The sequence below is a fragment of the Pseudophryne corroboree genome, chromosome 1 (genome assembly GCF_028390025.1).
Source record: "Pseudophryne corroboree isolate aPseCor3 chromosome 1, aPseCor3.hap2, whole genome shotgun sequence".
NCBI lineage: Eukaryota > Metazoa > Chordata > Amphibia > Anura > Myobatrachidae > Pseudophryne > Pseudophryne corroboree.
This window is the reverse complement of record NC_086444.1, coordinates 1,187,810,041-1,187,827,198: the sequence shown is the minus strand read 5'-3', so window position 1 is coordinate 1,187,827,198 and position 17,158 is coordinate 1,187,810,041. Positions and strand designations below refer to the sequence as shown.

Here is a 17,158-nt window from a genome sequence, read left to right as displayed (position 1 = left end):
TTACTGCAATTACATATAAAAATACCACATATATTGAGGGTCATAGTATACATGCAAAAACTATACACACATACAAATAAGTCAATATTATCTAATTTAAATCAATAAACATTGAAGAATGAAAAGTGTAACCACTTAATATTTTTTTCTAAACATTGCTCAGAAATTGTCATTTTTATGATTGAGTTTGCTTACCAACACCTATTTATTTTAAGTGAATAAGCCCCATTAGGTGAAACGTGCATCCTTCTTTCGATACTTAGTCTTTGTGCACAGGATCGAGTTCTAGGAACACTGGGAGTGTGATAAGTATAATACTTTATTCACCTAATTTTTTGTATGTGTGTCAAAATGCTCATTATTGTTGTATGTAATTGCAAATCTCTGTATATTTACTGTATACCTTTACAATCTAATTTATTATATTCTACCTTTTCAAGGGACTTTCATTGTGCAGCACCCACCTGGTCACCCTGCACTGGCATTTATGCTAACACGCTGATTTCTTTTGTGATTTGAGGCACAAAAGCAGATTTCTCTCTGATCTATACTCACTCATCTCTAGCTCACTTTCCATAATCTCATCCTCCTATTCACTGTCCATCGTGACACAGAGGGGGACAGTAGAAGTGGGGTTGAGCAATGTGAGATGGCTACCACTCTGTGCTTAGCAAAGTAGGTATAATATTGTTATTATACTATATGAGATGATATACACTATTATTGCATCATTACTCAGTGTCGTATGCTAATTGGATAACATGAAATGTACTTCTCAAATATTTAATTAGATAATCTATGAAGCACATTGTTTTCATGTTTGAATATTTATGGATACAGTATAAACAATATTTTCACCTATGTACATTACTAATTATTATTTATCATTCTATTATGTACTCTTTGCTTTGGAAACCAATACAGGCACAATATAATATATGATTAACAGGACACTGACACTGTCCAAATACTGGGAATCATAGATATTTCTGGCTTACAAACTCATTAGTTTAAAACTATAGCTTTTTATTTCTGAAAGTAACAACACTTGTTGTGTCTGTCTAAAATAAATGTATCACATTATAATTGTGTACAAATACCATTTCTTATATAAATATATATATATATATATATATACAGTATATATTCGATGTATTGTCTATGTGTATTGCTAGTTTTTTGTAGAGATGACACTTTGACATAATTTTATTGCATATCTAAAAAAAAATTAATTGAATAACAAAAAGTGCCCCAGAAGAGGAGTCTTCTTCTCAGTCCCAATTGTTACACAAACACTATTTAAGATATATATATAACAATTTTATTAAAACTTTTAAAAAATGTAAACATCAATACACACGTTGATGACTGGAACATCGTGACCATTGCATCTTCATTTTTTTGGCTCCTGCTGATCTCTGCAGCCTTCTTTTTTTCACATTTCACATTTTTTTCACATTTTTCCAGATGCTGCTAATGTCTGTAGCCATTGGATGGGGGTGCTGCCAGATCATTGGGGGGGAGGGTTCCAGGAAGCAGAGGGTCCAGAGCTCCCTCTTAGAGTGGCATTTGCAGGAAGATCCTCATCCTACAGTTGCACATTTGGCTTTCTGACAGGTTACATCAGATTCGACCACGCCAGGCAAGTAGTAAAACAAAACAAATCTAAAGACTGGTCTCTTCCTTTCTGACATCAATTTGAAGTAATTTGAGTTCTGGACCTTTTGCATTGCTAAATTTCTATTAGCTGTTGCCCCACTTCTACATGTCCCTGTTTAGATTGGCCCTTAACAGCATTTCGATAGTCCCATTTTCTGATTATACCATTATTTAGAAATCTGACATTTCTATAAATGTATTATCACATTTATCTTTACACTTCACTCCGCCACTTTACAGTCTCTATGTCTCTGGAAAACAGTCTCTAAAAGCCTCACCTGTATATAGTATTAAACTACTATGGGGCAGCACAGATGGCGTAATGGGTAGCATTACTGCCATATTGAGGTCATGGGTTTGATTCCCACCATGGCACTAACTGTTTGGAGTTTCTATATTCTCCCTATGCTTGTGTGAGTTTCCTTCGGATGCTCCAGTTTCCCCCTAAAATACAAAAATATACTGGTATGTTATTAAAAATAACAAATTATATTTGTACAATATGGAAGTATTGATTCCAGACAAGCATGGTGTACCGTTTGTGGTGGAATTGACCCATCATCCCTGCATTTTGGCATGTGGTTCATAAAATCAGAAAAAAAGAAATACAAATGCCTTCTTGTCTCTCACATTTTTTGCTTCTCTCTATATTTCCATATTGTATAAAAAAAGTCTTACCCATCCATATTCCGAAGCCATCCCTGGACCTCCTTTATCTGAATTTTGTATTTACCTGGTGATCAGCTTCCATTAGATATCTCGGTGTCCATCTTACAAAATCTTATCACACCTCATACAAAGCAAACTACTCTACCTTCTTCAGGCTGATAGACTAAGATATCACTCGGTGAATTGCATTTATTTCCTGGCTCGGTCACATTAATGTGTTTAAAATAAAAATCCTCTCAAACTTTTGTAACTTTTTCAGACTGTACCTGTGGTGTGCCCCCCCCCCCACACACACACATTCTCTACTCTGTCCAATTGCATTATGGTAAATTTTTCTGTGACAACAGGACACCCAAAATACGCAAATGCATTCTTTTTGAAAGCATCATAATTGGTGGTCTTGGTCTACCATCGTTAGCATAATATTACCAAGCCTCTAGACTGAATCAGCTGGTTGCCTGTAACTCTCCTAAAGGTACCAAATGCTGGGTTGACTGCAAATATGCACTCAGAGTGGTCCCCTCTGTTTCAGACCTACCGTAGCTTCCTCCGAAACATAGGCTCTTTTTTAGCTTTATCGGTCCCTTTGGTGACACTCACTCTGTCCGTTTGAGAAACTATCAATTCTAAATTCACATTATCTAACCATCCCTTGTCTCATTTTCCACTGTGGTTTCACCCCTCCCCGCCACCCCCACCTCCTGGTGCCTCACCTCACATGGCCTCTACTTAGCCAGCGGCTGGTGTTACACACTTCCATCACATTCTTGGCCAATCTGTACCAAAATATTTCTTAGAAAATGTGGAAATCTCAGATCTCTACTGAAAACACTCTGAGCAAGTAGGATCCTTCTTTCGCATTTGGTGGACATGCCCTAATATAACCCCTTCTGGTCAATGGTCCAATCCCTGATCTCCATATTCTCTCTTACGTACCAACTTACCCCAGCCTCACTGCTTCTGTGTGCCCCAGCCTGCCAACACTCTAAATATGAAAATAAACTAATTCTACACATTTCATGCACAGCTAAATATAAGATTGCATCTGGTTTGTTGCCAAAATGAAGTACATTACAAGTCTCATAAATAACACGGACTAGATTCATGTGGTAATGTCACCTTGGTATAGAACTCAGGGTGTGGCTCTTCCTAGTCTTCCCGAATCACTCAGTCCCAGATGCTGCTACCATATCCCTCTGCTGCTCTGCTTCCCTCCCATCTACACTACTCCTCTTTTTGACTCGCCCAAGTTCGCCTCCTTCTCTTTTGTCCTCTAGTCTGTATATTTTCTGTTTTTTTTTAATTATCACTCCCTTTATCGTCCCCTCCCTCCTTTTTATTTTGTGTTTTGTTTGGTAGTTTTGTTTTGTGATGTCCTTTTCTCTATAGGTGATAACTAAGGGCAATACTGTATATATTCCCATTGTTATACCATGGCATCTATGTTATTTTCTATCTGCAGGTACAGTACAAGGTTTGTGATTGCTGTATGTTCAATAAAATTGTATGACCTTTAACATTCCCATACTCCCCTCTTCTCTCTCCTCCCACACAATTCCTCCTGACCATGCATCCACTGTGTATCATTATTACAATGTACATTCTACAGTATGTTGTGACTGCTTATTTTCATTAGAGATGTGCACCGACCCCTGTGTTTTGGTTTGGATATTGGTTTTGGATCTGTATCTCCTTCATCTTTTGGATCTGTATTTGGTTTTGCCAAAACCACACTTGCATGTTTTGGTTTTGGATATGTGTTTTATTTTTTAAATCATAAGAAAGGTAATATCACAGAATTTGGGCCTGCTCTTTTTCCTACAGTGCAATTAACCCCAATAATGTTAATTTCCAGTCATTTCCATTATAGTTTAACCACCTTGCAAGTCACAATATTGTTTTCATCCAGTTTAGGCCAAAAGGTTGCTCCAAGGTAGTTGGATGACTAAGCTATATGACAGCAGTGGGTGACAAAACATGTGGCAGTTCACATTCCAACATGGCAAATCTAGGAACCAGAATGGCACTGCAGTGGCAGGCAGGGTGGCAGTTTAATAAACTATAAAAATGTTTGTCGTCTACACAAGATAACAGTCTACAATGCTTTAAACAGCGCATAATGCAAAGAAAAGAGTAAAAAGAAAGAATGGTCCTTGGGCCCTGCAACCACTTTTATGTTGTATATATTAAACAGGACATGCACAGTTAACAAACCAATCACTTCAGTGTTAGGAACTGCCACTTATGGATGACATGATTAGTTTGTTTGGGCCCTCACAAAACAACTTGCAAATGGGCAGTGGACATTTCTGGCAATGATGTCTATGTACACAAACTAGCTGTACATAGGCAAGATGACATCATCGTCATCATTATCCAATTCCACATCCCCATCAGTGTGTACATTATCTTTTTACAACAATATTCATTTGTACCAGCTGGAATCCACCATTACAGGTGCCTCTGTATTTTTTTACTTAATTGCTGGCAAAGGTCTTTCTTGTGGAATTTGTAATTCATTTTGATTAACATCATCTTTTTCACATTTTGGGGAAGTAACTTCCTATACCGATCACTGACAAGGTTCCCGGATGCGCTGAAAACTCTGAGTACACACTGGAGGTTGGTAAACATAAGTAAAGAAAAGCCAGTTTGTGCAAGGGCCTCCAAATTGCCTTTTGTTACTGCCAGTAGTGAAACGGTCTGCCTGGCATGTATGTTTGGATGCTATAACTAAAATAATCATCAAACATGGATATTACACTGCAGTTTGGTCCACAGCAGCATCACAGTAATTGTATGCACATTACACAGGGGTATGGCCTATAGTGTCACAATACCTGTAGGAAATTGGGGTACGGCCTGCAGCGACACAATACTAGTATGAATACTTCACTGCATTTCAACCTACTGTGTCACAGTACAATAGAAATTGGGGTACGACCTGCAACATCACAATACTTGTATGAATATTAAACTGCGGTACAACCTACAGTGTCCCAATACTTGTATGAATATTACACTGCAGTTTGACCTACATCATCACAATACTTGTATGAATTTTACACTGCAGTGCAACCTACAGCATCACAATACGTATATGAATATTACATTGCGGTCTGACCTCAGCATCAAAATACGTGTATGAATATTAAGCTGCTGTATGACCTGCAATGTCACAATATTTGTATGAATATTACACTGCGGTATGGCCTGCATCTTCACAATACTTGTATGAATATTACACTGTGGTACAACATGCAGAGTCACAATACTTGTATAAAATTGGAGTACGACCTACAGTGTCACAATACATGTATGAATTTTACACTGCAGTCTGATCTGCAGCATCACAATATGTGTATGAATATTACACTTTGGTATAGCCTGCAGCATCACAATACCTATATAAATATTACACTGTAGTATGACCTACAGCGTCACAATACTTATATGAAATTGGGATACAAACTACAGCATCAAAATATATGTATGAATTGTAAGCTTCAGTATGACCTGCAGTGTCACAATACTTATACATTATGAAATTGGGGTATGACCTATAGCATCACAATACGTGTATGAATATTACAGTGTGGTCTGGCCTGCTGCATCACAATACTTGTATGAATATTGTGCTGCAGTATGCCTTGCAGTGTCACAGTACTTGTATGAATATTACACTGGGGCAGTGTCGGACCGGAGCATGAAGGGTCCACTGGGAAATGCAGTAGTAGGGGGCCCATGCTTAAGGGTGTGGCCAGCCTCCAGAGGGGGTGTGGTCAGCCACTAGAGATAGATGGTCTGGGCTCCTTGATATATATGTATAGGAAATAATGCTAGTGCATGCACGATAACGTACCAGAGTATTAATATTAATAGTCTTGTGTGTATAATGTAACATTATTTATATTTTAAGTGCACTGTTTTGAACCTTATCCCTAGAGGAGGAGGTGTAGCCCTCATGTATTGGGGCTCATCGGGTGTTTCACCTGTGCCACTGTGGGCCAGTCCGACCCTGCACTGGGGTACAGCACTAAAATAAAATAAAAAAATATTTTTAACTTCTATAAAAAAAATTCTTTATTTTACACTGGAGCAGAGCCCCTGGATGGACACAGCAGAGCCCCTGGATTGACAGAACAGATCCCCAGGATGGACACAGCAGAGCCCCTGGACGGAAACAGCCAGCAGCCCCTGGACGGACACATACAGCAGCCCCTGGACGGACACAGCCAGCATCCATTGGAGGACACAGCAGCCCCTGAAGGATGTATCAGCCCCTGGAGGATACATCAGTACATGGTTGGACATGACAGCCCCTGGATGTACAAAGCAGCCCTGGAGGACACAGAGCCCCTGGACAGACATAGCACCTCTGGATAGACACAGCAGCCTGTGGAGGACAAAACATCTCCTGGGTGGACAACACAGCACCCTTATATGGTCACAGCATATACTGCACTGTTAAAGTTCCACCGCTGGAGTAAAGTTGAATGCCGATCACCTGGGATCTTTATGCAAAAACCCATGAGAAACCAACAACGGGAGGACAATGTTTTGCTTGTTTTAGGATCCGAGTCGGGCGGGAAAATCTGAGCCGGACTCAGATACCCTTCGGATTCACAATGTTTCCTCTCATCTCTAATTTGTATCAGTCTCATGTATTATCTTAATGTTTACTATGTGGAGTTTCTGACATTCCTCCCCCTCCTTATTTCTATTTGTGTATCCTCTTAATTTGATAAATGTAATACAATTTATGTATAAGAAATGTTTTGAGATGTACTTTGCCATAAAATACAAGGAACATCTTACTGTGCAATTCAGACACATCTCAGTACCTGTGGCAATCGGTTAGCAGAGAACATGTAGTGGATACAGACGTTATAATTCTTCACTATTATATTTAACAGGATTTCTACACCCATGCCATTGGGTGGTTGTAGGATCAATAATATCACTGTTAATTTGGGATATTGCTGGGAATGTGATCAATAACAGCATTGTAAATTTGGTAGATCACATTGTACCAACTATCCCTTAATTGATTTTCACAACTAAGGCCAAATATGCATAAATTTGGGAGATCACATTTTAAGAATTATTCATCAGTTTATTCTATAGCTAAGGTCAATCATACCCGTGTATAACTAAATATCCAAACAGATGTGGTACATTATAATAAACAGGATGTATGAAAATATACTCAGCTAATAGGGGAGAAATAACATATTGAGAGGTTCTCTCTAGAGATGAGCAGGTTTCGTTCTCTGGGAACCAAATCCCCCAAACTTTGCAATCCGAGCTGGCATCTGAGCCCAGCTCGGGTTTTCCTGCCCGCCTCAACTACATCATCAAGGCCAAACAACATCATCCTGTTGTTGGATTATGTAGGTTTTGGATTCTATATAAGTCCCCCAGGCATCTGCAATATCTTCACTCATTGAAGAGTGTACTGGACGGAAGTGTCCATCTCAGTACTGTGTGGTGTGGTGTAGTGTGGTGTGCGGTGGGTGGGGGTGCCCTGTGTGCTGTATCTGAAAAAGGGGTGCTCTCTCTTTCTGCTGTATCTAAAAAAGGGATGCTCTCTCTGTCTGCAGTATCTGAAAAAGTGGTGCTCGCTCTGTCTGCTCTATCTGAAAAAGGGATGATCTCTCTGTCTTCAGTATCTAAAAAAGGGGTGCTCTCTCTGTCTACTGTACCTGAAAAAGGGGTGTTCTCTCTTTCTGTTGTATCTGAAAAAGGGTTGCTCTGTCCATCCATCCAGGGGCTCTGCCCCAGTGTAAAATTAAAATAATAAAAGCTAAAACCAAAAAGCCTAAAATGATTTAAAAAAATACTCCATTGTAATATACAGTTTTTATTTTATTTTCATAAGTACTGTGACACTGCCGTCAGAACAAAGTATATTATTTCCTCCTCATACTCGTACTGTCTGACACTGTCGGTGAAGTCAACCACAGTGTGTAATTATTATTATATACATTTCTGACTCATTTGTGTGATGCTATCTGTGAAATCAACCACAGTGTGTAATCATTATATACATTTCTGACTCACTTGTGCGACGCTGGTGGTGAAGTCAACAGCAGTGTTTAATTATTATATATATATCTGACTCATTTGTGTGACGCTCTCGGTGAAGGTGTGTTGATAGAAATGGAGAGTAATACTAGTGCTGAAGCTGCTGCCACTAGCCATGATATTGACAATGCAAGTCCGTCAACATCATCGTCTGAAGCACACACCCATGGGCATAGAGGGCTTAACTCAGGGTGTATAAAATCATTTAATTTTAGAGTGGTAAAGAAAAAAATCAAAAGGAATTTTAACTGCAGAGGCAGGCAGACTAGTTGCGCATTCAGAATCAGAACCATCAGACATTCTTGAGGAACATTTAGGGGTGTCCACATCAGCTGACATTTCTCACACTGTCCTCATAGAGAAGCCTCTTTCACCTCCTTTCACCATTTATGAACCATCTGCACATGTAGGGAGCAGTACAAGTAAAGATGGTGATGAATCTGATGAGGAGGGTGATGATTCTCATGAGGAGGACAAAATAAAAATTGAGGATTTGTGTGTGGAAGTGGGATAGGATGAGAGGGATATGTGTGTTCTTTCTGATAGTGAGGATGTTGATGATGTTGTTTGTGTAAGTCAGACACCGGTGGCTGCAGTTGTTGACCGTGATAAACAGAAAGTCAATGCAATGCCTGGGCAGAAGACCAAAAAAGCCACATCTTGGGTGTGGGATTATTTAAACACCAATACTGACAATGTTTATGAAAGTTTCTATTCCATTTGTGAGGCCAAATTTAGTAGAGGTAAGAATGTTAGCCATCTAGAAACCTACTCCATGTTACGTCATTTGCGGTGCAGACATGAAATTTATTGTGCAAATGTATAATGTAATTAACAGGATGTAGTTATGTGACAATTCCATATTGCATCTTATTTCTTTGCATTATGTGCTCTACGGAGCATTTTTTGGGCATAGTTTATAAGTCTGCCATCCTGTCTGCCACTGCAGTGCCACTCCTATATGTGCCAGATATTTGTGTCACCCACTTCTGTCGCTTATCTTAGTCATCCAGCTACCTCGGTGCAACCTTTTGGCCTAAACTTGATAAAAACAATATTGTGAGCTGTGAGGTGTTCAATATACACTGCTCAAAAAATAAAGGGAACACTAAAATAACACATCCTAGATTTGAATGAATGAGCTATTCTTATTAAATACTTTGTTCTTTACATAGTTGAATGTGCTGACAACAAAATCACACAAAAATTATCAATGGAAATCAAATTTATTAACCCTTGGAGGTCTGGATTTGGAATGACCTCCCTACAATGCCTGGGCATGCTCCTAATGAGGTGGCGGATGGTCTCCTGAGGGATCTCCTCCCAGACCTGGACTAAAGCATCCGCCAACTCCTGGACAGTCTGTAGTGCAGCGTGGCATTGGTGGATGGAGCGAGACATGATGTCCCAGATGTGCTCAATTGGATTCAAGTCTGAGGAATGGGCGGGCCAATCCATAGCATCAATGCCTTCGTCTTGCAGGAACTGCTGACACACTCCAGCCACATGAGGTCAAGCATTGTCTTGCATTAGGAGGAACCCAGGGCCAACCGCACCAGCATACGGTCTCATAAGGGGTCTGAGGATCTCATCTCGGTACCTAATGTCAGTCAGGCTACCTCTGGTGAGCACATGGAGGGCTGTGTGGTCCCCCATAGAAATGCCACCCCACACCATTACTGACCCACTGCCAAACCGGTCATGCTGGAGGATGTTGCAGGCAGCGGATCGTTCTCCTTGGCGTATCCAGACTCTGTCACGTGTTTCACATGTGCTCTGTGAGAACCTGCTTTCATCTGTGAAGAGCACAGGGAGCCAGTGGCGAATTTGCCAATCTATGTGTTCTCTGGCAAATGCCAAACGTCCTGCATGGTGTTGGGCTGTAAGCACAACCCCCACCTGTGGGAGTAGGGCCCTCATGCCACCCTCATTGAGTCTGTTTCTGATTGTTTGAGTAGACATATGCACATTTGTAGCTTGCTGGAGGTCATTTTGCAGGGCTCTGGCTGTGCTCCTCCTGTTAAGCCTTGCACAAAGGTGGAGGTAGTGGTCCTGCTGCTGGGTTGTTGCCTTCCTACGGCCTCCTCCACGTCTCCTGATGTACTGGCCTGTCTCCTTGTAGCGCCTCCATGCTCTGGACACTACGCTGACAAACACAGCAAACCTTCTTGCCACAGCTCGCATTGATGTGCCCTGAATGAGCTGCACTACCTGAGCCACTTGTGTGGGTTGTAGGTAGGTCATACAGGCACGTGGAGGCCACATACAATACTTAGCCTCATTTTGACTTGTTTTAAGGACATTACATCAAAGTTGGATCAGCCTGTAGTGTGTTTTTCCACTTTTATTTTGAGGGTGACTCTAAATTCATACCTCCATGGGTTAATAATTTTGATTTCCATTAATAATTTTTGTGTGATTTTGTTGTCAGCACATTCAACTATGTAAAGAACAAAGTATTTAATAAGAATATTTCACTCATTCAGATCTAGGTTGTGTTATTGTAGTGTTCCCTTTATTTTTTTGAGCAGTGTATATTGGAATGAGTGGATTTTAATGTTATTGTGCATAATAATACTGTAGGAACAAAAACACCCCCAAATTCTGTAATTTGAGCTGTTATTATTATTTTAAAAAACAATTAGAACCAAAGCCAAAACACACAAGGGCAGTTTTGGTAAAACCAATCCAAAACCAAACAACAAAGAAAAACCCCAAAAACAAAGCACGAAAAATGGCCCAGTGCAGATCTCTTGTTCTCTCTCACCATTAGTAAAGATTATCCATGCGTATCTACAGAACTGTAATACCAGCAGCTTGACTCTTCATCATGTGAACAGATTGCAATACCGCAGAATAAACAATATCCAGGAAAAAGTTACATATTGAGAACTCAACTAATAAATAAGACACAGTAGCCAGGCACTTGCTTTTTACTCACTATCTTTATTTTTCAAGCAGAATTTATATGCATATATATCTTTGTTTTTTCTTTGATTCTAACCTTTACATTTCACCGTTGTCTACCCAGTGGAAATGGGACAGTAATCATTAATCATATTCAATGAAAAGTGAAGTTTTATGTAGTGTTTTTATTGTGTGCCTAGCACATGCAACCATTATTTTCTTCTAGATTTCAAGTCCTATTTACATCCAACTGAGCCAGTGTATTCCATGACCTACTTACTCCTATCCTCTGGGAGTGAATGCTGGGCATATCTACAGTACAGTATGTCACAGCACAATAGAACCCCATTAGAATACTTAGAGGACAAAATCTACCTATTCCTGACTATACCCAGATGTAGGAACAGACAGAATGTATGGAGGAATTCTGTGGAACTGAAGGCAGAGACTGCCAGTCATAACATGAAGCATACTGAGCAGATCACAGAAGTGAAAAGAGACTACAGATGTGTCCTCATACATCATTGCTCTTGAACCATAAATAGCTTCACATGGCATTCCACAGTCCTTGTGACTTAGCTGCACAACACATTTTTTTCTGTTTGCTCCACTAAATGACAAGTAATTTTTAATGCCTGTTTTTTATTAACAAAATTATGCAATCAGAAGTTTTGGACCTTCTTTATTGGGTGCCTTTCAGTGCTTAGGTGTATTTGGCGTAATATAAGTCTTCATGAGTTTTCTGAAGAAAGTGTCCAGATAAGTTTTATTAAGTTGCTTTTAATTTACAGATGTGCCCTCATACATTTACAGTTTGATCCATAGCACACAAAACAGCTGTCACAGTTCTTGTGCTGCATACTTTTTCATGAACTGATATTGTGCTATTTTTAGGTTATGTGCTATTTTCATAGTTATTAGTATATTCATACCTCCTAATGTTGTTGCAAGATCAAATAGAAGTAGTGACTTTCTAAATTCCCTGCAGGGAGCACCCCTCAAGCATTTGATGAGAGAAGTCACTTTCATAGATGCTATTTTAGACTTGATACTCACAAATTGTGACAGAATATCAGATGTAAATGTGGGTGAGAACCTTGGATCCAGTGATTATCAAACAGTATGGTATAGTATAATGACAGGGTCCAACTCATGCTATACAAAAAAAGGTGTTTAATTTTAGGAAGGCTGTCTTTACAGAGATGGAGGATGTGTTAGTGATTCATTGGTAGACCAGAGGAACTTGTATGGTGTGCAAGAGAGGTGGAAAAAATTAAATAATGCAATACTAAAGGAAACCATTGTACCAAAATGGTTAGAAAAAGCTACAGGAAAATGAGAGACAATTTGGTTTGCAAATGAAGTAGCAACACATATAGGAACAAAAAAACTTTTTTAAGCATATAAAAGAAAGGAGAAAATCAAATGGAGGCATAAAAAGGCTTAAGAGAGTGAGTGACGGGAAAAAAGCATAGCAGATCATCTAAATAATTATTTTGCTTAGTATTCACTACAGAATAAGAACATATGAGGCCTCAGTTATGTTGAAAGGACATTCATAAAAATCAGGAACACAAAAGTATACTGTATTTACAGAGGAGAAGGTCCTAACAGGACTCTCAAAACTCAAAGTGGAGAATGGTGCTAAAGGATTGACATCATGGATACTAAAAGAGCTTTAAATAATCCTGGTAACTCCATTAACAGAATTATTCAACCAGTCACTAGCTACAGGAGTAATTTCAGAGGAGTGGTAAAGTTCAAATGTTTTCCCACTGCACAAAAGTAGAAGCAAGGATGAGACAAACAATTACCAATCAGTGAGACTTACATCAGTAGTAGAGAAAAAATGGAAACAATATTAAAAAAAAGAGTTGTAGATTATCTCAAATTCATCAATTTACAGGATCCTAAACAGCATGGATAAACTGGGGGAAGATCATGTCGTACAAATCCTATTGAATTTTTTGACTTAGTGACTAAATAAAAAATTACAAAGATGGCAATGATTTATCACTAACCCTCACGGCACTAATAGACAACAAATAAAAAACAAACAAAAACACACACACAAAAAAAAAAAAAAAAATATATATATACACATATATATATATATATATATATATATATATATGTGTATCTTTAAATCATCTGGCACTCCTGATATAGGAAAAAACAATGACCTGGGTGCCCGTGCTGTTTTTGAATAATCCCTCTATTGCTGAATAATCAAATGGCACGTCACTCCAGGTTACTGAAAAAAGGATTTTAATTGTCCATGACAAATTCCATGGTCAAGCAATGGTTAAATGTGCAGCATGGCAAATTCTCAATGGCTCGTTTCAAGACCTAGTCTCGTCTTCAGGACATATTGCCACTGCATATGTGCTACATGGCTGAAAAGAGCAGGAGACCTGTGCTTTCTACAGAACAATTTATTAAGACAATACAAACAAGGAAATAAAAATCAAAAACATATGTGGCAGCGATGTATGTGGCTTCATCTGTATTTGGATGCTAGCACTAGAGATGAGCGCATGAAATTTTTCGGGTTTTGTGTTTTGGTTTTGGGTTCGGTTCCGCGGCCGTGTTTTGGGTTCGAACGCGTTTTGGCAAAACCTCACCGAATTTTTTTTGTCGGATTCGGGTGTGTTTTGGATTCGGGTGTTTTTTTCAAAAAACACTAAAAAACAGCTTAAATCATAGAATTTGGGGGTCATTTTGATCCCAAAGTATTATTTACCTCAAAAACCATAATTTACACTCATTTTCAGTCTATTCTGAATACCTCACACCTCACAATATTATTTTTAGTCCTAAAATTTGCACCGAGGTCGCTGTGTGAGTAAGATAAGCGACCCTAGTGGCCGACACAAACACCGGGCCCATCTAGGAGTGGCACTGCAGTGTCACGCAGGATGTCCCTTCCAAAAAACCCTCCCCAAACAGCACATGACGCAAAGAAAAAAAGAGGCGCAATGAGGTAGCTGTGTGAGTAAGATTAGCGACCCTAGTGGCCGACACACACACCGGGCCCATCTAGGAGTGGCACTGCAGTGTCACGCAGGATGGCCCTTCCAAAAAACCCTCCCCAAACAGCACATGACGCAAAGAAAAAAAGAGGCGCAATGAGGTAGCTGTGTGAGTAAGATTAGCGACCCTAGTGGCCGACACAAACACCGGGCCCATCTAGGAGTGGCACTGCAGTGTCACGCAGGATGTCCCTTCCAAAAAACCCTCCCCAAACAGCACATGACGCAAAGAAAAAAAGAGGCTTTTTACTGATATTTGGTGTTTTGGATTTGACATGCTCTGTACTATGACATTGGGCATCGGCCTTGGCAGACGACGTTGCTGGCATTTCATCGTCTCGGCCATGACTAGTGGCAGCAGTTTCAGCACGAGGTGGAAGTGGATCTTGATCTTTCCCTAATTTTGGAACCTCAACATTTTTGTTCTCCATATTTTAATAGGCACAACTAAAAGGCACCTCAGGTAAACAATGGAGATGGATGGATTGGATACTAGTATACAATTATGGACGGGCTGCCGAGTGCCGACACAGAGGTAGCCACAGCCGTGAACTACCGCACTGTACTGTGTCTGCTGCTAATATATAGACTGGTTGATAAAGAGATAGTATACTCGTAACTAGTATGTATGTATAAAGAAAGAAAAAAAAACCACGGTTAGGTGGTATATACAATTATGGACGGGCTGCCGAGTGCCGACACAGAGGTAGCCACAGCCGTGAACTACCGCACTGTACTGTGTCTGCTGCTAATATATAGACTGGTTGATAAAGAGATAGTATACTCGTAACTAGTATGTATGTATAAAGAAAGAAAAAAAAACCACGGTTAGGTGGTATATACAATTATGGACGGGCTGCCGAGTGCCGACACAGAGGTAGCCACAGCCGTGAACTACCGCACTGTACTGTGTCTGCTGCTAATATATAGACTGGTTGATAAAGAGATAGTATACTCGTAACTAGTATGTATGTATAAAGAAAGAAAAAAAACCACGGTTAGGTGGTATATACAATTATGGACGGGCTGCCGAGTGCCGACACAGAGGTAGCCACAGCCGTGAACTACCGCACTGTACTGTGTCTGCTGCTAATATAGACTGGTTGATAAAGAGATAGTATACTCGTAACTAGTATGTATGTATAAAGAAAGAAAAAAAAACCACGGTTAGGTGGTATATACAATTATGGACGGGCTGCCGAGTGCCGACACAGAGGTAGCCACAGCCGTGAACTACCGCACTGTACTGTGTCTGCTGCTAATATATAGACTGGTTGATAAAGAGATAGTATACTACTAATATTATATATACTGGTGGTCAGGTCACTGGTCACTAGTCACACTGGCAGTGGCACTCCTGCAGCAAAAGTGTGCACTGTTTAATTTTAATATAATATTATGTACTCCTGGCTCCTGCTATAACCTATAACTGGCACTGCAGTAGTGCTCCCCAGTCTCCCCCACAATTATAAGCTGTGTGAGCTGAGCAGTCAGACAGATATATATAATATTATATATAGATAATAGATGATGCAGCACACTGGCCTGAGCCTGAGCAGTGCACACAGATATGGTATGTGACTGAGTCACTGTGTGCTGTGTATCGCTTTTTTCAGGCAGAGAACGGATTATAAATAAAACTGGTGGTCACTGGTCACTATCAGCAAAACTCTACACTGTACTGAGTACTCCTAATGCTCCCCAAAATTAGTAAATCAAGTGTCTCTCTAATCTATTCTAAACGGAGAGGACGCCAGCCACGTCCTCTCCCTATCAATCTCAATGCACGTGTGAAAATGGCGGCGACGCGCGGCTCCTTATATAGAATCCGAGTCTCGCGATAGAATCCGAGCCTCGCGAGAATCCGACAGCGTCATGATGACGTTCGGGCGCGCTCGGGTTAACCGAGCAAGGCGGGAAGATCCGAGTCGCTCGGACCCGTGAAAAAAAACATGAAGTTCTGGCGGGTTCGGATTCAGAGAAACCGAACCCGCTCATCTCTAGCTAGCACTAAAATAATCATCAACCATGAATATTACACTGTGGTACAGCAGCGACACAGTAATTGTATGAATATAACACTGCAGTATGGCCTGCATGGTCACAATACTTGTTATGTATATACTGGGGTACAGCCTGAAGCATTACAGTACCTGTATGAAATTGGGGTATGACCTAAACAGTGCTTGTATGTATATTAAACTGTGGTACAACCTGAAGCATCATAATACTTGTTTGAATAGTATACTGTGGTATGACCTACAGCATCACAATACTTGAATTAAATTGGGGTATGGCATACGGCATCACAATACATGTATTAATGTTAAGCTACAGTAGGATCTGAAGCATTACAATACTTGTATAACTATTACACTGCAATATGACTTGCAGTGTCACAATACATATATGAATATTACACTGTGGTATGTATATGAATATTACACTATGGTATGACCAGCAGACCCTGGAGGACACATCAGCACCTAGAGGACAAAACAGCCCATGGATGGACAACATTCTACCCCTTGATAGACACAGCACCCCTGGACCTACTGCACCGTTGAAGCTTCACAGCTGGAGTGAAGTTGTGCGCCGATCGCCGTGGAGCTTTATGCAATCCAAAATCTATGAGAATCCAACAGCGGAAGGTTAACCTTTTGTCACATTTTGCATCTGAGTCAGGCAGGTACCTCCATCCTGACTCGGATCCCAGCTCGGAATGATAAATTTGGGCATATCTGGTTCTCAAAAACATTACAGACTGTACAAAGAAGGACAACTAAAATGGTACATTGACTACA

At 40.1% G+C, this 17,158-nt stretch overlaps 1 protein-coding gene across 1 annotated transcript in view; it reads right to left on the bottom strand.

Moving 5' to 3' along the window:
* Positions 1-17,158, bottom strand: part of LOC135014379 (extracellular calcium-sensing receptor-like) — a 365,092-nt gene that overhangs the window by 166,093 nt on the left and 181,841 nt on the right. The gene's annotated exons all lie outside the window — the stretch shown is intronic.